General features: G+C 44.2%; 1 long non-coding RNA gene across 2 annotated transcripts; it reads left to right on the top strand.

Annotated features, from left to right (window-relative positions):
• LOC118085351 (uncharacterized) lies at positions 1–23,962 on the top strand. Of its 2 annotated transcripts, none has more exons than XR_009557492.2 (5): positions 1–280; positions 864–1,129; positions 2,414–2,490; positions 18,511–18,607; positions 18,977–23,962. It is a non-coding gene; the product is annotated as an uncharacterized LOC118085351 (long non-coding RNA). The 2 variants fall into 2 exon arrangements; XR_004692627.3 differs by having other exon boundaries at positions 141–280; positions 864–1,142.
• Positions 23,963–24,007: the final 45 nt, after the last annotated feature.

Below are 24,007 nucleotides of genomic sequence, written 5' to 3'. Positions count from 1 at the left end.
GAATTACATTAGGTTCGATGGGGCTCACTTCCAGTTAAGTGCATCTAAAATTGCAGCCTTAATGGTTTGGCCTGGAAAAGACCCTGATGTTGGGAAAGATGGAGGGCACAAGGAGAAGGGGACGACAGAGGACGAGATGGTTGGACAGTATTCTCGAAGCTACCAACAGTGTTCTCGAAGCTGACCAAACTGCGGGAGGCAGTGGAAGACAGGAGTGCCTGGCGTGCTCTGGTCTATGGGGTCACAAAGAGTCGGATACGACTAAACAACAACAACAATGGTTTGGCACATTTCTTTCCCCTTTACACTCAACAGGATTCAGAATTAGAGTGTGATTCATTTAGCCTAAGTTAAGTACTTTCAAGGGCCATTGATTTTAGTGGCAATGTTAAGTATACACTTCAACCTCTTATACTGGAATGAATGGAATGTCTTAGTTTCAATCTCATGTACATTTATTTAAGAATAAACCCCATTGAACGGGGGGGGGGGAGGGGGAGGGGTTGCCTTCAAGTCAAGATTCATAGCCTTGGGGTGTAAAACTGCTAAACATTTCCTAATTCATGCTCTTACAATTTCCCCACTCTGTTTTTCCACTGTCTTTGTCATGCACCCACCCACGTTGTTAGAGGTGATGGAAATGAATATTGGTTGAAAAGAAAAACAAAAAAAGCCAGACTATATACAACTAAGTTGAGATTTCTATCTTGCTTTCTTTCAAGTAGGGACTTTTCAGAACCTTTTAGAAATGCCCCTGCTGTCTCAACAAGAAAAACACACACAGATAAGCTACATTTCAAAACAAATGGAACACCTACAAGGGTCTTGTTGTGTAACACATTCTTTCCCGTTTGTTCCTGCAGCTTCCATGCTGAGTCAGGTGGGACCGCAGCATGCCATTCTATGCCACAGCATTTTGCCTAGAAAGAGCAACGAGCAGAAACTGATATGCACCTTCAACCTTTCAAAGGGCATTTCCCTGGGGAAATCAATTTGGGAAGAGGTTATAAAATGACTTCAGTGCCAAGTGCCTATCGACACCAGAACAATAAACCAAAACATTCGGGATAAGAGAGGGACATTCAGTGGCCCAGCAATCCTGGCTGGGTGGATTGTGTGGGGAAGATAGGTAAGATGTCCTGGTAAGTGAAGGAGGAAGAGGAGAGGGTTATTAGAAATGGAAGGAAAGAAGGAACGCTGGGAGGGTTGTGGGAGGGAGGGAAGCACTGAAGCCAAGGTGGAGTCAGCTCGAATGCTTGTACTGCTTTTCTTTGAAATACTAATGAGAATGTCTTGCTGCTGTTGTAAAATTAAATGTTCAAATGGGGAGCAGAGAGATCCTGGACTCATTGTCTTTTGCAACAGCGATCTTAGTTGTAGTTTTTAGAAGGTTAGGTTGCATGATTTGGCCAAAGTTGGGGTGGGTCAGGGAATGGGGCTAAATGATTTCTTCAAGAGTCCTTGTATCTTTCCTCTTATAAATCAAGTAGTGATAAAATTTGTCAGTCAGTGAAGATCAGTCGGGTAAGCTGAAGTCATAAGTATGTTCACACAATGATCCCAATTTTAGAAACATATTTTAAGTTCACAAGATCCTCCATTGCTCACATGAAGACTCAGATTGGCTGTTGGAGACATGGTTGCCACCAAAAAGTGACTCCCTCTGGAGTCAGAGTCCATTTTTTAAATGGTCATCTAGAATCATAGAATCATAGAGTTGGAAGAGACCACAAGGGCCATCCAGTCCAACCCCCTGCCAAGCAGGAAACACCATCGAAGCATTCTTGACATATGGCTGTCAAGCCTCTAGAAAAACGTTGATCATCTGTGTCACCCAGATGGCATAGGAATGCATTCTATGTGAGGCTGCCTCTGAAGGTAGTTCAGAAACTTCAGCTGGTGCAGAATTCAGTGGTCAGGCTGCTCACTGGGGCAAGATGGTCTGAGTATATTACACAGATCCTGGCCCAACTGCACTGGCTGCCCATTAGTTTCCGTATGCAATTCAAAGTGCTGGTTTGGAGTTGGAGCTTCAAAAGTGTTTATGAAGTCATGGAGAGAAAGGATAAGCCTCACCAACTACCTGAGTGATTGAACAGAAGCAGCTAACTGTAGGTGGTTTAGCTTGCTGTACAGGCAATTTCATTCTTTTGTTTAGGAGAGGGCATATTCCTTGCTGGAGTAATGGAGCAGCCCCTTTTAAGATAGACCACTCTGGCTCAGTTGATAGAACAAATGCAATCTGCTCTTTTATGGGTGGATTATGAAGTATATGTTGAACCAACTGTGTTGTGTACAGCTGATTAAACAACCCTGGAAAGTTGACGCTCGTAGCCAAGGAAAAGGACCTTGATGGTTGGACAGTCAGCTGAGTAGAACCACCTTTAACTGAAATTGAATGTTGTTTTTCCAGAATGACCTTGGAGTGAAGAGGACCAGGTGAACCAGTTACACAGGCATGGTGCAATGCTTGCAGCCTGTGCTATAAAGGTATCATGTGCTGTTTATTATCCACCTGACAGAATAAAAATACTTGGGCACTTGTGCCACTGCAGCTGAAGTGGCACATACATTTTCAGGACCCACCCTATTTTTTATGGCATATTTTAATAGTCAGTTTAAAAACACCTGAGTAAAACTCACTAAGGCTCATCACTGAGACCTTTCTAAGAACAGTAAAGTGTGCTGTGTTGTGTTTTCAATTTCTCTTGCATAAAGATCCAATTTTGAAATGTTCGTTCACTGTGAGCAATGAACTCTTGGTACCAACAGATTTCACACAAGAATGCATGCATGCTTTTCAGCTGGCGTCTCATTTATAAAGGTTGGCATGCAAGGTTATTACTTTAGGGCATACTTCCTTGCAATGCTTATGCTTGGGTAACCAGCAATTATGCAATGGTATACTTCATAAAGGTCATATTGAAGCACTATCATAAGTGCATCTTTTCTTCCATACTGCTGCTGGGATAAAGCATTTCAGATAGACTGTATATTTTCTGAAATATTTAGAACTTTTTATATATGTCCTCTCTGTAATAGTCACATGAACTTTTGGAAAGCCAAAGCAATACTCATGCAAATGGCCTACTAGTTAACCCCCAGTCAATGGGACTATACCCCTGAGGCAATGGCACACTGCAAAAACTAGTGTCAGACAAGGTAAATGAATGAGAGGGGAATTGTGAATGAGTGAGAGGCCATTCTTCTGCTCCTTTCATTGAGCAAGATCTTAATATTTTAGATCACAGGGAAGCTGCCTCCTGCCAAATCAGACCATTGGTCCAACTAGCTCAGTGTTGCCTACACAGCACTGTCAGCAACTCTCCAGGGTTCCAGGCAGGGGGCATTCTCAGCCCTACACAAGACAGAAGTACTGTTTGTGGGAGACAGGAGGCAGGCTGGTGTGGAGGACTCCCTGGTCCTGAATGGGGTAATTGTGCCCCTGAAGGACCAGGTGCGCAGCCTGGGAGTCATTCTGGACTCACAGCTGTCCATTGAGGCACAGGTCAATTCTGTGTTCAGGGCAGCTGTTTATCAGCTCCATTTGGTACGCAGGCTGAGACCCTACCTGCCCACGGACTGTCTCACCAGAGTGGTGCATGCTCTAGTTATTTCTTGCTTGGACTACTGCAATGCGCTATATGTGGGGCTACCTTTGAAGGTGACCCGAAAACTACAACTAATCCAGAATGCGGCAGCTAGACTGGTGACTGGGAGTGGCTGCCGAGACCATATAACACCGGTCCTGAAAGACCTATATTGGCTCCCAGTAAGTTTCCGAGCACAATTCAAAGTGTTGGTGCTGATCTTTAAAGCCCTAAATGGCCTCGGTCCAGTATACCTGAAGGAGCGTCTCCACCCCCATCGTTCTGCCCGGACACTGAGGTCCAGCGCCGAGGGCCTTCTAGCCGTTCCCTCGCTACGAGAAGCCAAGTTACAGGGAACCAGGAAGAGGGCCTTCTCGGTAGTGGCACCCACCCTGTGGAATGCCCTCCCACCAGAGGTCAAAGAGAACAACAATTGCCAGACCTTTAGAAGGCATCTCAAGGCAGCCCTGTTTAGGGAAGCTTTTAATGTTTGATGGATTTCTGTATTTTAATATTTTGTTGGAAGCCGCCCAGAGTGGCTGGGGAAACCCAGCCAGATGGGCAGGGTATAAATAATAAAGTATTATTATTATTATTATTATTATTATTATTATTATTATTCCTGGAGATGCCAGGGATTGGACCTGCCAACTTGCAAAAGCGTGTGTCCTGCCCTTCGCTAAATTTCTTAGCCACCCTTTTACTATATTATTTTATTTATTGCATTATGGTGCCAACCTTCTCCCACAGAACTTAAGGAGGGGTAGGAGATATATGGCCCAAAGCCTCATGATAGCTGTGTGATGGTGGCTGTCCCAAGAGACTCAGTTAACTTCATGGCTAGGTAAAATTTGAACTTGGGTCTTCACAGTCTTAAGCAGGGCTTCTGTCCCCCTTTTCACTTGGTAACTCTAATGGTGAGCAGCAAGACTAAGACTGGGTTGGGAACCAAAGATGTAATCCTACTTCTAGCCAGGAAAGGCTTCAGTTTTTTGCCTTGTTACCACTAAAATCAGATCACAGGCACTAGGGACACAAAGTGGTATGTTTTTATTTATCCCTTTAGTTATAGTAGGTCACAATTGCCTGCATAATTACCTGGCAGGAAGTTCCACTGAACTTAAGTAGGACTTCTGCATAGATGTGCTTTGGATTGTGTTACAGGTTTAATATTTTGGGCTGTATCCATTGTTAGTTTTACCCAGAGCAGACCCACTGAAATTAATAGACATGACTTAGTGTAGACCCACTGAAATTAATAAAACTAAGTAAAACTTATTTAAATACAACCTTTTGTGACCAACATTTTGAGGCACATGGTTTTATATCTGTGGCCTTTTCTCATTTTTCAATTTTTATTTTAACCAACATCCAAATAAATAATAATAATAATTTATTATTTATACCCCGCCCATCTGGCTGGGTTTCCCCAGCCACTCTGGGCGGCTTACAACAGAAAAATGAAATAAAATAATCTATTAAACATTAAAAGCCTCCCTAAACAGGGCTGCCTTCAGATGTCTTCTAAAAATCTGGTAGCTGTTTTTTTCTTTGACATCTGATGGGAGGGCGTTCCACAGGGCGGGCGCCACCACCGAGAAGGCCCTCTGCCTGGTTCCCTGCAACTTGGCTTCTCGCAACGAGGGAACCACCAGAAGGCCCTCGGTACTGGACCTCAGTGTCCGGGCAGAACGATGGGGGTGGAGACGCTCCTTCAGTTATACTGGACCGAGGCCATTTAGGGCTTTAAAGGTCAGCACCAACACTTTGAACTGTGCTCAGAAACGTACTGGGAGCCAATGTAGATCTTTCAAGACCAGTGTTATGTGGTCTCGGCGGCCGCTCCCAGTCACCAGTCTAGCTGCTGCTTCCTTACTAGTATGAAAGCTGCTGCTATTTTAGCAGCTTTGAGCTGTGGCTCAACAAAGACAGAGCAGGCAACACCAACTATCAATTAAAGTAAAATACACTCTTAGATAAAAACCAAGCCATTTGTTTCACTGAATGGCGGTTCTGCTAGCTCTGGTTAAAACTTGTTCAGACTAAGTGGCTATGAGAGACTTGAAACAGTTTAAAAATGTGTGTTTCACAATTACTATTTTGAAAGTGAAGCAAGCTGAACTCCTCACTCAGGTAAATAATGGTCAGATAGGTCAAGCATAAATCAAAGCCTTTCCCATAGCCCTCATATCTTTAAAACATCTATGCCACCAGTTTTATTATCTCCTGACAGCAATGTTTATATGAATACATGCTATGGGAGACAGCATAATCAGACATGGTTATGGGGATGGAAGATACAAATTGTGACGAGCAGTTGTTCATGTACCCCTCTCTGTCTCTGTCTTTCACTTGTTACATGCTACTTAAAGTGAAGCATTACACTTAAAAGCTGAGCTGAAACTAGTGTGCTAGTTTATAGCCTTGTCCGCAAGGTCTGAAGTTGCACTGGGAGGGTGGAACTGGGAACAAAGACCATTACCCCATTACCATGCTGTCTGTGTTGGGGAGCTCAGTGTGAGAAGCAGTAGCGTAGGAAGATAGCGGTGGTGGGGGTGCGGTGCCCCAGGCAGCACGATCCCAGGGGCGCCATCGCGGCTGCCCCGCCCCCAAAATGCATGCCCCACCCCTGCACATGGTGCGCCCCACCCCCAAAATGCACGCCGCGCCCTGCCCCCAGAACCTGTGCCACGTCTCTGGGGGCAGTGCGCCTGCTCTCCGCCCCCAATGGCGGAGCATGAAGCTCCGCCATTGGTGAGAAGACAAGAAAGTGTTCCCACAAGTGTTTCTTGCACTGTAGAAATGTGGGCAGACAGCTGTACAACTCTCCTAATCTTCCAGGGATGAGCTGCAAAATGCCGATGACAGTCACAGCTGCAAACCACCACAGAATAAATAAATCTGAGGGCAAATAGGAGAGAGGGGACTTTGCACGCAACAACCATGCATTTTCTGCTAGGATTGCCATATGTCCTATTTCTCCAGGATACATCTTCTTTTTCAAGTCTGGTTGCCATATATGTCCTCTTTTCCCTGGACATGTCCTCAATTTCAGGATTAAAATTTCTGTTCGGGAGGATTTTTAAAATTTGGCAATATGTCTGGGGTTTTCTGTTTGGTATTTTTGTTTGTTGTTGTTGTTGTTGTTGTTTAGTCGTTTAGTCGTGTCCGACTCTTCGTGACCCCATGGACCATAGCACACCAGGCACTCCTGTCTTCCACTGCCTCCCGCAGTTTGGTCAAACTCATATTCGTAGCTTCAAGAACACTGTCCAACCATCTCGTCCTCTGTCGTCCCCTTCTCCTATTGCCCTCAATCTTTCCCAACATCAGGGTCTTTTCCAAGGATTCTTCTCTTCTCATGAGGTGGCCAAAGTATTGGAGCCTCAGCTACTGTATTTTTGTTTACAGTAACCCAATAATTTTTTTCTAGTGCATTAGACTCAGATCTTAGGCACCTGGCTAAGTTGGTCTGCAGCAGAGAATCACAACAGAGCAGCATCTCAAACTAGCTACATACTGTATAAATACCTTCTCTTGTGGCTGAACTAAAAGGACGCTGGCTCAGCTACAAGGAGTCTGGGAAGGCAAGAGTAAACATCCCCCTGCTCTTAAGGAGAGTCCATATGTACATGTTAAACAGTTTAATAAATTGTTCTGTGCACACTTACGTTCACAAAGATGTGAACATGAGCCCAAGTTTCATGTGGAAAGTGATGTGTTATTATGTGTTATTATTTTGTTGTTGAAAGTTAAGGACATTGCTCCTAGCAATATATCACAGCCTCTATAGCCTACATATAGTGGGGTTACTTTAAATGAGAATCACTATAGCGACCTGTAGTTAAAAGTTGTTGTTGTTTAGTCGTTTAGTCGTGTCCGACTCTTTGTGACCCCATGGACCAGAGCACGCCAGGCACTCCTGTCTTGCACTGCCTCCCGCAGTTTGGTCAAACTCATGTTCGTAGCTTCGAGAACACTGTCCAACCATCTCATCCTCTGTTGTCCCCTTCTCCTAGTGCCCTCAATCTTTCCCAGCATCAGTGTCTTTTCCAGGGAGTCTTCTCTTCTCATGAGGTGGCCAAAGTATTGGAGCCTCAGCTTCACGATCTGTCCTTCCAGTGAGTTAAAAGTAGAAGTGGGCAAATGTGTCCTCTTTTTTCTTTTCAAAATACAGCAATCCTATTTATTTATTTATTTGCTGAATTGTATCTTGTCTTAGTCTAGCAAAGACATCGCTTCCCCTTCATGTTCTTCCCAATTTCAGCAGTGGCCTACCTTAATTCCCTCACTTCCCATGCTTGTTTGCCTCCCACCCATTCCTTACCTTAATGAAACCTCCACAGCCCCACCTAATCTGCATAGCTGCCAAGTTTTCGCTTTTCTCGCGAGGAAGCCTATTCAGCATAAGGGAAAATCCCTGTAAAAAAGGGATAACTTGGCAGCTATGCTAATCTGGGGTTAAACTGGATGTTGACTTCTTAAGAAATGTTTTGAAAAAGAAAGGGAAGTGCATGCCTCAGATAATCAGCCCAGTCCTTTATAGGACACTGTCAACATGATCCATTTCTGTATTGTATTTCCTCAACCAAACATTGGCTCCATTGTTCAGGTATGCTGGGCCTTAGACACCTTGCCCTAGTTACCTTTATTTGAACAGCTCATAGGCTTGCGTGTTTTTCTATCATGGCTACGAGTTTGAGACGGGAAGGTTTTCCTTCCATTTTTAATGAGCTGTAGTTTATTTGTTTATGATTTTTATACCACTTAATATAATTTTAAAAATCTCCAAGCAGTTTACACGAAAACAAGAAAAATACAAGCTTCATTAACATTTCCTAAAAACTAGAGGAAAAACAAAACAGAAACTATATACTGCAAATTAAAGTGAACGGGGTTGAAAATATAGATTCATAGTTGCACCTGAAATTCTCCAGCTTGCTCACAGGTGGAAAAGCTGGGTGGTGGTGGGGAGAGGAGCATTTTGCCAAATATTGTCCAAAGTCCCCCGGAACTCTCCATTTAGAGGAAGCTTGAGAAAATAAAATTCTTATAACAATTCTCAGAAAAATTATCAGCGTCACCTTCTACCCACACCTTCTGAGAGTGGGTCTTTTGATCAAAACCCATTAAAAATATAACATTATAGAGCGATGATCCAAAGTCTGGTGACTCTTAATGTTTACTTCTAAACATTGATAATCCCAGAAGGTGTGAATGCCACAAAACTCAGAGATCCTTCACTGAATTGTTTACCTAAATTTTACATTTACCTAAAATTTACATTTATCTAAATGCAATTGTCAGCATCCGATATGAATGTTGACATCCATCACATTTTGGACATTCAGTGTAACTCTTGGAAATAGCTCTTGGCTTCATACTACACAATTATGTTCTGGATTTGTTATTCTGGAGTGAGCTATCACTCCCAATTCTGCATATTTATTTATTCACATAGATTAGAATTCACTATCCACATATAACCACACATGGAAAGTTTGCAAAATGCCACCCTTTTACTTTCCCTCCTCCGTTCTTATTAGCATAGAAATGTACAATGGGTGAACTGGTTGATGTTAATTTATATTGAATAGGATCAACACAGACCGGGTAATATGATACCCGGATCTTACTGAAATACAAAACTAAGTGTGCTGGAAATTTCCAAAGGCTTGTTGGCCGCTCCTGCTGTTCTGAAATCCAAGCACACTTTTACATTTAGCTATAAACAAATTAAACGGATCTCTTTATTACAGGTGAGGGCAGCTGAGTCATTCATTGCGTAAAACTGTGGGTGGGTGAGAACAGCTTCTCCTTTGGACCCTTGAGGCAGGGAAGGGAGAACATTTCGAAGTAATCCATGTAGCTTTGATACTGTAGCTACATGTTGCAAACAAGGAGCTATAAATCTATTCCTTGATGACTCTCATTATTAATGCGATTCTTATAAACTATCCAGGTGTTGTCGAGTCTGGCATGAAAATTAATGGCTTGGAAGCTAATATTGCTCCTGCGGTTTTGTATGTCAGTTCTGGACTGGAGAAATTAGCCGTTATCAAAGCCAGCATCCTTTCTTATAAAACTGATGTCACTAATTAGCCGTTATTCAGATAGGCTGATGTTAATAATCCCCCCAAATGGTTTTCCATTTGCATATGCCATGGCTTTCTGGACATGCCCTATGGACATGACCAAGTTACACTGATGGACCATTAGGGCCCATGAGCTCCCCTTGGTGTGCAAAAGTGGCCCTGCCTGGTTTGTCCAGGTTTCAGAGCTCATTTTCTGCTGCAGTCAGGACAGAGATATTGGTGCCTCCTCTCTCTTTTTGTAGTCCCACAACTTCTCTGTTGTTCCCTGGAGACACTTGAGAAGATTGGTGAGGTGCGAACTCGGAAGCCATTCTTAAGTGCAATTGGTAAAGGGTGGGAGGCCCTTTTTCAGTGCAAAACAAGCAAACAATCCCAGTGGTCAGGCTAAAGAGAAAGCAAGAGCCTAGCAGCGTTTAGATATTGCATGGAAGGGGAAAGTCCACAGGTGCCTCCATCTTTCCTAGAAGTGAGACTACTTTTATAGTTGAAATACTGCTATCGTTCTAGTAAATGGCAAGGGATATTTATATAACGAAGGTAAGAGGGTTTTTTAAACTGCAATTTCACAAATATTAGTCTAGACAGGTTTCTTTTCTTTTATGTCTGCTTGCGCAGTTGAAATGAGGCCAAAGCATGTGGTGAGAGGCCTTAGATAGGCTGCCTCCCCACAAATCATGCCTAATTCTGTTCATATGATAACTTGGAAATTGCAGCCTTTGCCTGCTCTCAGTTTAGTTACAGCCAGGAACCCCAACCTTCGCGAGACTTCACCTTCTCTGGCTGTCACAACCTTCGCCTCCTTTTCCGCAGGCTTCCATGGGGGCGTATAACTACCTTACTGGATCTGTGACAGTTTAGGCTGAACTCTTACTTCTGAAAGCAGTAATTATTGAACTCATGAATTGTTTGAATGCACACCGCCCTTCTTGTGCATTTCCTGCCACTGGCAAATTAAAACATGCTTTGTTAAAAGCTGAGCTCTGATATGCTATATTGAATATCCATGACCCTCCAGATGTTTTGAGATGCCAACTCCCAGTTGGCATGGCCAATGATCAGGGATAATGAGAGCTGCAGCCCACCTTCCTCTGGGTGGGAGACACAAATTCTCTATTCCTGCTTTACCGGCAGGGCAGGGGAATGGAAGGAGCAGCTCAGTGCTTTTTTTCTAGAAAAATAGGTGCCGGTACTCACCACGAAGTTGTTACTTTTTAACCACAAAAAAGAGGTGCCAGTACTGCGTACCCTTGAGTGTCCCCCTGGGGGGGGGGAAGCACTGGTGTCCAGGTAATCGCTGTTTGGCCATGTAAGCTGTTGTATTGTTCTGTCCTCTCTTATTCCAATTGGCTGGTAGCAGTGGAGATATAGATTGCAGCTTCCCAATGATGTAGCAACAAATGGATGAGATAAGCCATGTGACATACTTGCATGTCTGTCCACCTGCAGCATTGGGAAGACCAGCAATGGGCAGTTAGCAGCACTTGTCCAGGCATTTATTTAGGGCAGCTTTCTGAGCAAGCAGCAGTCAGGGTGGTGGTGGTGGTGGAGGCATGTGTGTGTGTGTGTGTGTGTGTGTGTGTGTGTGTGTGTGCTGTGTAGCATTACTGTGACCGGCTACAGTAAGGCTAAAAGAAGTAGCTTGCCTAGTGTGGACCCTCTGTAAAGTAGAGGTGACAGTGGAAACAGTGCCACTACTACTGTTGCATTTCTTATAATTTATATGAGCAATAAATTGAGGATGTGTCTATACTGTCCTCGGCTGATAGAAATGGACAAAGGCAAAGATGAATGCATCAAGAGACTTGACAACTGTGAGAGTCAGCATCCAGAAATGCTGTGGCCCGCAAAGATTGAATGCTAACCCACTTAAAAATAAAATATTAAAAAAATCACAGAAAAAGAGAGATTGTGCGAACCTGGAAGGTGCCATACAAAGCAACGATGTTGTGTTGCTTCATCATACACCCAGCTCTGAATATGGCAACTACAGTACATCAAGTGATAAGGGCTACTTCAGAAGGTAGTGACCTCTCCTTCACTGGAGGTTTTTAAATAGAGATTGGATTGCCATCCATCAGGGATTCTTTAGTGATGATTCCAGCATTGTAGGGGAGTGGACCAGATGACACTTTGGACCCCTTCCAACTGTAACAAAATGTTGGCATGCAGATATTTCCTGTTCAGAGTTCCCACTGGTCTTCTGTCACCCCACCCCCTTTTTTGGTGTCTTCTGCCCCAACCAACACTTAGCGTTCTGTGTCAATCCTCATTGGGTTGTTTTATGGCTCCCTTTCTTAAACCATTTTTGGGCGGAATCCCACCAAGCTTGGAGTCCCCATTCCCCAAGCCTGTTGGTTCCTCTCTCTTGTGCATGGCTATTGCCATTTCAGCTGTATAAACAACATGACTCAAACCCTCAACCCTGGAAACAGGGGGAATGATGTGGATGACAGACTGTGTGAAGCAGAAAGTGCTCACGGAATTGACAGGCAAGAGTATGGCCTGCAGCCAAGAAAATCCCCAAATTGCACAATGTGTGTTTGTTTTTTCTGCATGGCAGTCTTAACTCCAGCCAGCATTTATCCAGCACTGGTTCCAAGGCTTACCGCTATTTCCCGACTCATACTGGCAGGGATGCCTTCAGAATATGTTTTCTCCTCCATGGATAAATTAAGAACCTGGGGAAAAAACTGCAGCAGCACAGCAGCATTTTGTCACTTCAGCACAACTTGTTAACCAATCTTCTCATTTTGTAAATCATGCATGGAAACCACGGTGAAGGTCAGAAATAAGGATGTTGAGTCTACATTTTGCAGTGTAGAGCAGAGTTGAGAGAACTTTCTCAGCCTGAGGGTCACATTTCCTTCTACGCGACCTTCTCAGAGTGGGCAGGGCCTGGGGCAAAAGTGCCCAGAGCCATTAATACGAATTTTACCTTTGCACGGTAGGCTAGTTTCTCTCTCTCTATTCAAGTAAGCAAGCAGCATTATAAGAGTTCAAGGACACATTCTACCCAGGGAAAACACTTGTGAGCGGATTGGTTCTGGGGAAAGTCCTTTTGGTTTTTAAATGTTGATTTTTATTGATACTTATTTTTTAAAAAAGTTATACAAAAGTTCATGCTCGATGCAAAGTATCTTTTTATAATGCCCCAGAATAAAAGAAATACTTTTTAATATTGAAGCAAAAAAGGAACAGGAGAAAAAAGGAAAGAAAGGCTGGCAGTAGCAGCCATGGAGATGCAACAGGCTGCTTCTCTGCAGCCATTGCCACTGTCCTTGGAAAATCGGAACACTTGGAGGGTTTGTATCTCACTCTCACAATGACCGTTCCCCACATAAAAGGGGAGGTGCATTTTGCGCGGTCGTGCGCAGCCCCCTGAGATTCCTGGGGCAGCCCTGGAAGTTCGGAGCCTGGCGCTGCCTTCCCGGGCTGGATACTGGTGGTCTCTGCCCACGCAGTTACCTGTCCAATCCAGCTCGGGGAGGCGTTGCCGGGGGGATTGCCCAGGTAGGAGGAGGTAACCTTATCTTGCACACTGCTGAAGCAGAGTCATTCCTGGGAAGCAGTCGACGGCTCCAGAGCTTTCCCACCCTCCACTTCCCCCCCCCCCAAAATTACAGGTTATTTTGCATTACAGGTTATTTTGTTCCACAGGCGTACACGCACGCAGGTGCTGCTACGACAAGGCTGCTGTTGGCAGGTTTCGCCTTTCCCATAGCAATTCATCACAACTTTGGCAGATGCAGGCCTTGGGCAGAATCCTTTAGTCATCTACATAAATGGGGGGGCCTTGGGGAGGTGACCCCCCGCCCACATTGCAGCGGCGATAACAGGGTTCCTGTAAATGGGGCTAAGGGGGAGGCATTGACCATACGCAATAGGCTGCCATTGCCCTCCCCCTCCAGCGGCTGCGATCAAGGGGGGGGCGCGGGCTATCTGCTTGAACATATATATTCTCCAGAGCTAGCCCAACCCCCACACATGCTGGATAACCCTGAAATTACCCAGATCCCCGGCTGGGGGCTGGGAACGATATACGCCCAATGCCTGAGCCAAGGTCTCCCTACATCTGAATTCTTAATAAAGCTGTGGCCAATTTTAATCCCATAGAACGTGGTCTTGTGTCATCATTCTGCTCGGGGGCTGCCTGGGGCTTTGGGGGACTCCACCTGACCACGCAAAGGATGTTAAGGAATGTGGGATCCTTCCTCAAATCGAGCCAATTTGCTACGGTTAAACTTTAAGCAGAGTTTTCCACAGCAAAATGACAGCAGCACAGCTCCTCTACAGGGCCACCTTGTTACCGATGCCTTTGCTCTGAAGATGTGACCCAGAAGCACACTGGAGATCCCTGTAAGGGTCTGCTGACAGACCTGCTGCAGCGGCAAGATGGCAGCAGTGCTTGCAGAACAGGATATGGCGGTGGGCAGGCGGCCAGACCAAGGCACCCTTTTCTGGCCCACAACCTGCAACAAAGGCCTCAGTGTGGCAAACCAGGAGGCCAGCCCCAAGAGCGTGGGAATCAGCTTGCTCTGCTTGAAAATAATACAGATGGCACAGAATTCCTCAGCATCCCTTCCGATATGGCAATGCTGATTTATCAGCAGCGAGCAATTCAGTAGAAGCCAGGTGGAACGAGCTGGAAAGCATGCCTTCAGTTCTTATCAGCTAATAGTAGTATGTGGATGGAGACTTCCTTTGTTTCATCATGCTTAAACAAATGAATAAACTACAATAGTCCTAGCAAGGCTGATTCTGTTGAACAAATATTTGGCCACTGGGAAGTACAGGTACTAGATTTTCTAGCCAACCTGCTGTTTGTGCTGCTAGAAAGTAGAGTTGAAAAAAACACACAATGCAAAGATGCAAAGGAGAACAAAATCTGACCCAGGGCGGTCACTCTGAGGCTGCAAATGGTGGCTTGTTTGCCAGAAGTAATGTATTTAGTGTCAACTGTGGAAGTGTATACAGTCGTACCTTGGATCCCAAACGCCGAACGCCTTGCGACTCGAAAGTTTTGGCTCCCGAACGCCACAAACCCGGAAGTGACTGTTCTGGTTTGCGAACATTCTTTGGAACCTGAACGTCCAACAGGAGCTTCCTGCAGCCAATCAGAAGCCACACTTTGGTTTCCAAATGTTTTGGAAGTTGAATGGACTTCCATTTGACTTCGAAGGTATGACTATACTCGATTCTGACCAAACTAAGCCTTCTAGAGCAGAATATACATCAGGAGGCTTAGTTTGGTGAGAATTGAGTATACACTTCCAGAGTGGAGATATCCACTGACCTTGAAGCCTGGAGGCGTCTGCATGAAGAGAGAGATGACTAAACAACCGCACAGCACTGCTGATAATAGGAGAGGAATTGGGAAACGTACCAGAGATACCAGAGATATAGAGGACATAGAGGAACTGGGGTGCCTGCCTCTTGCCAAGCAAACGAAAATTAGTGAACTTTCCTTTGAAAGGACAAAGGATACTTTTAATATTCCGGTTTCGAACACTTTCGCACTGCTAGCAGAGATGACTGATGAGGAAGTCACCCTGAAAGAACCTTTGATAACCTGGATGCTAATCCCTCAAGCAATAATAACATCAAATTAAGAAGATCTACAATCACTGATATCCACTCGAAAGACTGTATTAGAGATCAAGAAAGCTGCCTCGCTGATGCATTATCTGAACATTCGACCACTTTAGACCTTGTTGCAAAAACGGTGGACTGTATCTTTAAATATATAAGAGACATCCAAGGATCCTTAGAGAAGATTATTTCACTTGTATCGCTAAAAGGTAAAGACAGTCCTCAGGAGGCATTACCAGAGACTAGAACTATACAAATGCCCAGAGCACCTGTTTTACCTTACACACCTCGCATAACGCCCCAGGCTGCTTGCAACCATGAAAATGAACAAAATAAGGAAGAACAACATTCCATACCTTCCCACAAATTGTTGCTGCAAGCTACCAAAATCTGCCTAACAGTTTGCCCCTTCAGAGGCCAGGTGATTAACTGGTATTACAAGAGTGAGATAAGGAGGCATCTAGCTGGACTTTTGGGGGTAAATCCTTACTTTATTGATTTGATCCATATCGATCACATTAGCAGCAGGCCTCAGATGCAGAGAATGCTGCTCTCATTTGAATCCAAAAAGTTCCCTGCACTTATTATGTCCCTAAGAAGATCTTTAATCAATTTTGGAATTTTTGCTACAAGAGTTTTCGCTAATACCAAGATTTGCCCTCTTTTACCTAACTGCTTGCTCAAAAAGAAAGCAGTTAAGCCCGAGGGCCTACCAGTTACCACGACTCCAACTCCCTTGGTTGCAGACCTAATCAGCTAGATCGATGTACCCCTTCCACCACTGACGAAGGCTACTCATTTGGAGAATTCCATAGAGCATGAATTACTTCTATCCTTTTCCCACCTGCCAAAATCTGAACGAACAGAGATAACAGACAGATTGGACGAGTTGTTGCTTTGGCTCCGTAACTCAGAAGACCATGCCCATATAAATAAGATGAATCCCCTCCCCCCCACATTTTAGACCAACCTACTCAAGCCCAAGTGGAGCCTGCTTTAATAACCCCCAATCTTCAATCTGGCGGTACATTCCATGGGGATGCTAAGCCTGTGCAGGATACAGTGGGAGATTCGGCAGCCCTTTGGTCAAACTCGGAAGCTGTGGCACGGCTGAACGCCCTTTTGGAGGCAAACCGAAAAGGATGCCTTCCACCTGCCTTACATTGCATGTTTCCTGTTTGTATTGAGAGATGTTTTTTTCTTTCTGACTATCGGTCGAATAAAGTATATTGAATTGAACTTCCAGAGTTAACGCTAAATACATTACTTCTGGTAAACGAGCCACCATAGCTGCTAGAGGGCTGTTAACATTGTGTCCTGGGCTCAGTGGCGAAGCTGCATGCTCCAGCACCAGGGGTGGAGAGCAGGCAGGGGCGTGACTGGCGCACGTCCTGGGGGCAAGGCAAGCCAGCCACGGGGGCGTGGTGCGCGTCCCAGGGGCGTGGCACTCTGCCCGTGGGGGCATGGCGCCCGGAGTGGTGGTGGGGTGCGTGGCGCATGTCCAGGGGGTAGCCACGATGGTATCACCTCCCCGATGGTGCCTGGGATTTTTAGACTTGTTTACCCTTGTACTATCTAAAACCAAAGGGGTGCATTGGATGCCAGATGTGAAATGTATTGACATTATTTTCAGTTCCCTTACTCCAGGCATCCCCAAACTACGGCCCTCCAGATGTTTTGGCCTACAACTCCCATGATCCCTAGCTAACAGGACCAGTGGTCGGGGAAGATGGGAATTGTAGTCCAAAACATCTGGAGGGCCGAAGTTTGGGGATGCCTGCCTTACTCCATGCGACACCATTTGGATTTAATGTTTCAGACACCAAAATGCCTTGGGCCATCTCCGATCTGGCCAACCTAATGCCTCTTTTATTACCAAATGCATGGCTTTTTCTTTGCATTCCTCAGTACCATTTTAAATCAACCCTGTAGTAAGGGATTCCTTAAAAATTAAGATGTATTCAATAGCATGTAAGGGCCAGATAAAATGTGGTGTTAAATGCACACTTTCATTCAACATGAAAGTTTTTAAAAATAAAAAGGGAAAACAATAGCATCAGCTGGGGCGGGGGCTGATAGGAAGCAATGTAGACACTTGCCTTATTCCAAGTCCTACCATTGTTCCAGCCAGTTTATTAATACAGTGGTACCTCGGGGTTACAGATGCTTCAGGTTACAGATGCTTCAGGTTACAAACTCCGCTAACCCAGAAATAGTACCTTGGGTTAAGAACTTTGCTTCAGGATGAGAACAGAAATCGTGTTCCAGCGGCGCGGCGGCCCCATTAGCTAAAGTGGTGCTTCAGGTTAAGAACAGTTTCAGGTTAAGAACGGACCTCCGGAACGAATTAAGTTCTTAACCCAAGGTACCACTGTATAGTGACTGACAGGGTTTCTGGCAGGAGTCTCTCCCAGTCCTATCTGGAGATGCCAGGAATAATGGTGATGATTATTTATTAATTATATGGACCACTTACATGTCAAAATGGCTTCTAAGTGGTTAACTTATAAAATCTGTACATAATTAAAATAATAAATCAATTCCACCAAAGAATTATACCTAGAACATTCTGCATGCAAAACATATGCTCTGCCATTGAACAGGATTTGTGGCAGTTTGTGAAAATGTTACCCTTCCCACATTGCTGTGATCTGAAGGAGAGCCCTTCCCTTGAAGGCAGGTTCCCCTGGAGCACTTATGCCAATGGGTTTTCCCTCTGCATGCAAATTCCAATTACAGATCTTCTTCAGGGCTGAAGCAGGGGAGAAAAGGGTAAAATCCCACCTCTGCTACTGCTTCCATCACAATAATTATCACTATCCCTCAGCTGAAGCTATTTTCCCTTTAAAAATATACAAGCCGTACCTTAAATTCAAAAACCACATTTAACACCACGTCTAGTCTGACCCTCTAAAAGCCTTGGTCACGTAGCAAGTATGGTTGTTGGGTATGTTGCTGGTATGAAATTCCCCAGCAAACACTAACTTAGCATAACCTTCCCCAAGATGGGGCCTTGCAAATGCTTTGGACTTCAGCTCCCATCGCTTCAGGCCAGCAGGGGAGTTGTAGTCCAAAACATCTTGAGGCACCGAGCTGAGAAGGCAGGCTTGCCCAGTCACATTTGTGGCTCGAAGAAATTGGCTGTAGTTAAAGGAGAAATAAGAGCAGCTTCTTGTTCTACCACACAGAAACTGTTAGCTTGTAAACCGTAATGTTGGATTTCTCTCCTTCCGCAGCTCAGCAGTATTTATCCCATTCCAAGGAAAAGCTTTGTAATGAACACTACCCCAGATGAGAGATTCTATCAATAAATTTGGCTCAAGGCTGATAACAGTACGTACTAACTTTTATATCATACTTTCACAGAAGCTGCTCAGTTTGTTTAGCAGCCCATCAACCAGCTGGAAATAGGCCTGGCATTCTATATTATGTTCATTTGCGTTCCGGTGTCTGGGTTGTATTGCCAACTCTGCCTTGATTCTGGTTTTCCTATTTGCCATGTCTGAGGCAAACAATACATGATGGACAGTTCCACAATTCTTCCTATTGACTTTTTAAAAGCAGCAGCCAAGAGAGGATGAAATTTTGAGCCAAAGGTCAGCTGGGGGTGAGGGGAGGGCTTGCTTAAAGCCTTTACTGTATTTTCTGCATTTGCTCAAATTCTTCTCTTCTGCCTGAAACGCCACAACTTTTCTCTTGCAGGGAGGAATGCAGCTGGTGGTTGGCAGCTGTGGTGATTTGGAGAGGAGAAATCATGGGCCACAGCTTTGCTGGTCACCCCCTCAGCCTCCTGCAGCTAGTGTGTGTGTGTGTGCGCGCATATATATATATATATATATATATATATATATATATATATATATGCTAGGAGCAGGGTTGGCCCTATCATCAGGCAATCACTTCAAGGAGCAGCTACATAGGAGCAGCAGGCCCTGACTATTCATCCTAAACCTCGACCCATTTCCAGGCTGTCTCTATTTTGCAGGTCAAATTTAGGTTGCCCCACTAAAGTGGATCCTGTCCTCTTGCAAAACAGGCCCCCTTCCAAAGGAAAGGGGAGAGGGACTTTTTGTGGTAAGAAAAGTGATGGCAAAATGCAGTGAAAAGAGTGGGATGACAGTGACATTGGACAATATCATATAACCCCCGCACAAACAAATCAGCATGTGTGCTCATTGAACAACACTGCATAACCTCCGTGCAAACTCTGTGCAAATAAATCAGTGAGCACTCTGCTCAATGAACACCCAATAAACAGCAACACTGTATATCCTCCAGGACAACTATGCACAAACTAATCAAGATGAGGGCTCAATAAATGGGCCTTGAGAATCTTGGTATGTCCACTCTGGAGGGGGAAAATAGATGGCTTGGACACTGGCTACAGTTAAAGAGTTTTTAATTTGTGATTGCTCACTTACAATATCTTAGGGCAGGGGTGGGGAACTTGTTGTCCTCCACATGTAACCAGACTATAACTCCCACCATGGCGCATGCTGGCAGAGGACTGATGGGAGATGGAATCCCAAACATCTGGAGGTTCCCCATTTCTGTCTTATTATGGCATGTTCCTCCAGCCTTCAACTGCAATGGTAGCACTGAAGGCAAAAAGCACAACAGGAAAAGGATGTACTTCCTATTCTGGGAGCCCAGAAAGGATGATTCTATTTTGGCACGATAGTAGCTTATCATTGCCCATTCTGCTAGTCCTTCTGGCCTGCTGTAGAAATTGGAATTTTTGGTGAAGTAAAACAGTAAGTGAAATAAACAGTAAATTGCAAGAACTCGGGCCAGGAGCAAGATGAATTTCAAGTAAGTCTTCAAAAGGTTTTATTTATGTAATGATAAGATGAATTCAAATAGGAATCAATTCCAGTATGATAGTGAGGCAAATAAAAATAAATTCCAGTGAAAAAATCTCAGGACAAGGCCCTGTTTCGCCAATTCTTCATCAGCTGGAATGTTGAAAAATTGAACATTAGAAATAAATCTTACGTAGAGTAATTATCCTTATAACAAAAATACGTTCTGATTTCTAAACACAAAGTTTTATCACTTGTAAAAGACAGAGATAACTATGTTTTAAATGAACATTGAAGGTATATCTAAGAATAACTATCCTTACACCAAAATTACATTCTGTTTTCTAAATACAAAGTTAAATCGCTTATAATAGACAGAAGTAGCTTGTCTATGTTTTAAATGATAAAACATCTTAAAGTAATTGTCCTTACACCAAAAATACATGTTGTTTTCTAAATACAAAGTTATATCGCTTATAATAGACAGAGGTAGCTTACCAATGTTTTAATGGTCAGTGTACCAAGTATGTTTGCCTTGCTAGCTGAGACTGTTTGCAGCATTTAAATAAAACATAAGGTGTGGTTTGCTTCTGGACTGGCAACAACTGACATAGGAAACAGCACTCTGAACCTGAGGACGGTGGGGAGCAGTACAGGGGGAGCAGTTCTCTGGTCCCATAGTGCTTGCAGAGATTTGCCTTCAGTACTTTTTGTCCCTCATGGTTACACTGAAAATCTGTATTTACACAAGGTCTCTGTGGTATCCAAAACACTTATTTACAGAGGCTTGAAGGACAGGCTGAACAGGTACCACTGCAATGCCACAAATATCCTGCTCACTCTGGTTCCTAGCTCACTGCCAAGCTGGATTTGCTCAGCTGAAGTTCAGTACTGTTTGGCTGAAGCTTGCCTGAAGTGTTGCAACCAAGTGCTATAAATAAAGCATGTGGAATTTCCAACAGAATGTAGGGAGAGACGGCTCTGCAGTTTCAAGATATGCATATTAACAGACCATTTGGAGGATGGTAGACGTGATTGGCGCTGTGGGTTAAACCACAGAGCCTAGGGCTTGCCGATCAGAAGGTCGGCGGTTCAAATCCCCGCGACGGGGTGAGCTCCCATTGCTTGGTCCCAGCTCCTGCCAATCTAGCAGTTCGAAAGCACGTCAAAGTGCAAGTAGATAAATAGGTAGCGCTCCGGCAGGAAGGTAAGCAGCATTTCCGTGCGCTGCTCTGGTTCGCCAGAAGCGGCTTAGTCATGCTGGCCACATGACCCGGAAGCTGTACGCCAGCTCCCTCGGCCAGTAAAGCGAGATGAACGCCACAACCCCAGAGTCATCTGTGACTGGACCTAATGGTCAGGGGTCCCTTTACCTTTACCTAGATCCTTTCCTACCATCTTAGCAAGAAAACAAGAGCAACCTAAAAAAGAAAAAGGAAAAAGAGACGGAATAATTTTTGAGAACGATAGTCTATTGCAACTTACAATTTTCTGATTCAAGTCCTCTTCTGCTTGCAGTATAACTCTAAAGTAGCACAGGAATCTTTAACAGGGGCAATGTGTGTTCTGAAGTGTGGATTTATTGACCAGGCATGTTCCAAAATATATGAAAACAAAGATGGAAAGCATAAAACTGATAAGAACAAAGTTCGTGAAACTTGTAACCTGCAGCGTTATTCATTTACCATGAGGAGCAGAACCTGGTGCACATATGTTTTCAGCCAACACAAACATGTCTGCTGGAAATCGGTTGCAAAATGTTAGCTAGCCAGAGAAATTGTGAATAAGACACCAAAACACAGCTAAGTTTATTCTCAGCGGCTTTCCTCGTATATCATCTGTAGTGTCTGCAGTGATGCTGCCCATCTGTTGTCTCTCAATGTTTGTTTCCTTTCTATAGACCCGCTGACTGGATGAAAGCTATGGTCACACAATAATCTTATATATAACAGCCAGTTCCTCAGTTTTGCAGTCATGTTTTCACACTGTGCTATCAGTCATAACTCTGAAAAGGGGGAGTCCAGCATGAGCTACAGCCATGTTGGGGGGGGGGGAAGAGCAGTTTGATCCTTGGGGGGCTCACCTTAAGTACTATGGGGTGAATACATTATCTCTATTGACATTAGGTAGGCACCCTATACTGTTTTAGAGGCCTGTTGGAAACGTCTTTGTTTCATCAGATACATAATTTAGTTACCATATCTGTTAAAAGTTTTACTAACTTTATCGTTGTTTTTAATAACGACAGTTCTATGCGCATTGGCCTTTATTTATATTTGTTTTCAGTGGTGATAGTTTCATGCATAGTTGGTTGTTTTTTAATTGGACTGGGGCTCATACACTGCTTGGAGAGCTTTTTGTTGCTTGAGTGTTTTATATGACTTCCAAATAAATAAATAAATAAGACAGGCTGGCTAGGAGCAAAACCTCCCCACCCTTGCGAAAAACACCAGGCTACCAGGAGCAGATTCAGCCACCGCCCACTTGGTATCTCAAAGCACATCCCATAACATCCTCATAAGAAGAGAAGAGCAGCTCCCAGGCGGGTGTGTTTTCCAGCACTACCTGGAAATGCCGCAGATTGAACTTCGAAGTGCTCTGCCTTCGAGCTCCAGCCCTACGGAGTGTAGATTTGTACTAGCAAACTCCATCATTGTGTCAGGCAGACACTGGGTGGAGAGAGACTCCCCGAGGACAATGCCCGTCGACCGGAGAACTACCTCTTGCAATTCACTTATATGGGTGAAGTCGTGGTGGCTGTTTAATCTCCTCCCTTCCCCCTAGGATTAAAGGCACTGTGCTTCTACATACCAGCTGCTGGGGATCATGACTAAGAGACAGCTCTGGCGTTCATGCCACACTTGTGGCTTTCCCACAGGTGTCTGGCTTGCCAGTGGGGTGGGGAAATAATAGTAGCAGTAGTGATAATATATTTATTTATATCCTGCCTTTCTCCTGGAGCAGGAATCAAGGCTGCTTACAAAAATTAAAACCAGAAAAGCTAAAAGCAATATAAAAACAATATAAAAAACAAATCTATTAAAAAACAAATCTATTAAAATACAGATTACAGAATCATAGAACTGTAGAGTTGCAATGCAGGACTCCCAGCTAAAGCATCCATGACATATGGCCATCCAACCTCTGCTTTAAAATCCCCAAGGAAGGAGAGTCTACAACCTCCGTTTTTGTGACTGGGATCCCAAACACTCTCTTCAAATGTAAGATGTGTTGATAACAACGCTGACTCAGATCACAAAGAATTTATAATCCACCTATTGTCAGCAACCAGAAACATCATAGCCAGACACTGGAGGGACCTGTCAGGAGTAAGCATGGACCAATGGTACCAAGTTGTATGGGAAACAGCCCTACTAGAAAAACTAACCAGTAAGCTGAAACTGACATGGGGACAAACAGAAGAAGACACCTTCACCCCAGTATGGTTCCCCTTCATCACTTATACAGCCCAACAAGACAATGACAAAAACCGTCAGCATACAAATCAATATGGCTAACCTAATCAAAACACCCTCCCTCCCCACTCCCACAAGAAACTAAGGATCATCACAGACAACCACAAATGAACAATCACATCCTAAGACAAATCCCGACCTCTCTCACCAACAAAGAAGCACGAACAAACAACAGAGAACCTGCATAAACGACGCTGACGCCGAACCCCTACACATATCAAGAAAAACAGAAACATCGGCAATCCACCACACCCAACTCCCCATCCCCCCACCTCTTCCCCCCCTACCTCATAATGTCTCAACAAGTAAAATTGATGTGTAAAAATGATACATGGGAGAAAAAATATATATGAGACATTGCACTACCTTTGTAACCCAAGAAAATCCTTAATAAAAATAATTATAAGATGTGTCTCCTGGTGCAAAAAAGGTTGACAATTCCTGCTCTGTAAACC

This window comes from Zootoca vivipara, chromosome 4, assembly GCF_965207765.1.
Source record: "Zootoca vivipara chromosome 4, rZooViv2.hap1.1, whole genome shotgun sequence".
In the NCBI taxonomy this organism is placed as follows: domain Eukaryota; kingdom Metazoa; phylum Chordata; class Lepidosauria; order Squamata; family Lacertidae; genus Zootoca; species Zootoca vivipara.
Note: the sequence above shows the minus strand (reverse complement) of the source record. Positions and strands in the feature narration are given on the sequence as shown.